At 39.3% G+C, this 1,615-nt stretch overlaps 1 protein-coding gene across 1 annotated transcript in view; it reads right to left on the bottom strand.

Moving 5' to 3' along the window:
- Window positions 1–1,181: 1,181 nt before the first annotated feature.
- Window positions 1,182–1,615, bottom strand: part of hoxc13a (homeobox C13a) — a 4,177-nt gene continuing 3,743 nt past the window's right edge. Inside the window, exon 2 of the mRNA XM_085911903.1 lies at window positions 1,182–1,615. This exon is cut by the window's right edge and continues 588 nt beyond it. The gene's annotated coding sequence lies outside the window, so the exon portion shown is untranslated.

Below are 1,615 nucleotides of genomic sequence, written 5' to 3'. Positions count from 1 at the left end.
CAAACTTTGGACTTTTTGAGACTTAAAAGTTTACATTGGACAAGGGCGCCCACATGCACGAGAGCTGGTGGGGGCTATACTACTAAAAACACGCACCGCAGTTGAGCCAGGTTTTTTTTTTCTTCACGAACGGCTGAACTCATTCCATATCGTGTGTTTGGCAAATAAATAATTACATGGACAGCTATGCGGAGGCTATTGCGACTTTTAAGCCTTTAAAGGGAGTTGAAAGCAAAACTCAATGCAAACCTCACCTGCGTCTATTTCCCGAAATCCTCCTCTTGAACTGAACCAAAAAGGGGAATTATGTTACGAGGTGCACATGGTGTGTAAAAAAATATATTTTGCTACTCTAAGTACGTGGCAAACTTCTTAAGGTGCTCAATCTGCAGCGTGTCTCCACGACGAATAAACTTTGTGCACAAATTTGCTCACTCAACAAAAAACGTTTAATTTTAGACTCCCACAGCTTTGATTTAACTATTCAGAATGATTTAAATTTCAAACACAAACGAAGAGCGTGACAAACTGCAAAAAATAAAAAGATAGTTCAAAATAATAAGAACACAATTTTCTATATGCAGGGTTTTTTTTTTCTTGTGGCTGCACGAACGACATATTTGTCTCGTATTAAATCTGCACAAATATTCAACTAACACGAAAATATTAACAAATACATTTTAAGTGTGTCATAACAATAACGTATATTTCAAAATCATTAAAAAAAAAGTGGACAGAGCAAATGAACGCAAACGAATTTGTTTTTCCACGCGCTAAGAGGCCTTTGTGCGGATGTGCAACAACAAATCGGCCCGGCTGGAAAATGGCCATCCGTCGGCCTCTTAGCAAAGCGCAACAACAACAACAACAACAACAAACTAAAAGAAGTCGATGTGACGCCACGATGCCTCCTACCAGTTGGGATTCATCGGGTAGGCTCCGAACTGCACATCCGCTCCCTTCAGCTGTATGGCGCCCACGCACACAGACACACACACATGCTGCGAGTGAGAGTGCCAGTCTGCCAGTGGCTGAGCGATTGGAAGACTTGACCATTTTCATGATCATTTATTGATGAAAACCGACCGGCATATATAGTGCAGCAAAGTTACAAGCTTGGCACGACACAAATAAAAGGCGCGTGCATCCGTGTGTAGTACTCACTGACTTTAATGCTTTACAATCATTGCAGATGCGTGACACAATTCTCCTTGGACCAAAAAAAAAAAAATTTATAATAATAATAATAAACCCCAAAAATAAAAGAGGAGAACATACAGGCACGACTTATACTCGAGTTTACACATGGGCCATAATATGAATTTAAATAATAAAAAGGCATTGCACTACACAGGGAAACAATATCGCAGCGCTTAGAACATACGAAGAGGATCATCGCTTTTCAATTCAGCGGGAATTAGAAAAGAACGCGTGTCACCCAAAGTACACCGCTTTTCTTTTCTGAACTTTTTTTTTCATGTCGTTGAGGATGTTTGAGTCTTTTGGGTGAAATCTGACATTGAGTCACAAACATTCCTGTTTGTGAGGCGATATAGATATAAAAAAAAAAAAATTGACCAAAACAAAATCAACAAAAAAGAAAGTAAGCCATCAT

The sequence above is a fragment of the Syngnathus leptorhynchus genome, chromosome 1, assembly GCF_054491065.1.
Source record: "Syngnathus leptorhynchus isolate UIUO chromosome 1, UIUO_Slep, whole genome shotgun sequence".
NCBI lineage: Eukaryota > Metazoa > Chordata > Actinopteri > Syngnathiformes > Syngnathidae > Syngnathus > Syngnathus leptorhynchus.
This window is presented reverse-complemented; position numbering and strand designations above follow the sequence as displayed.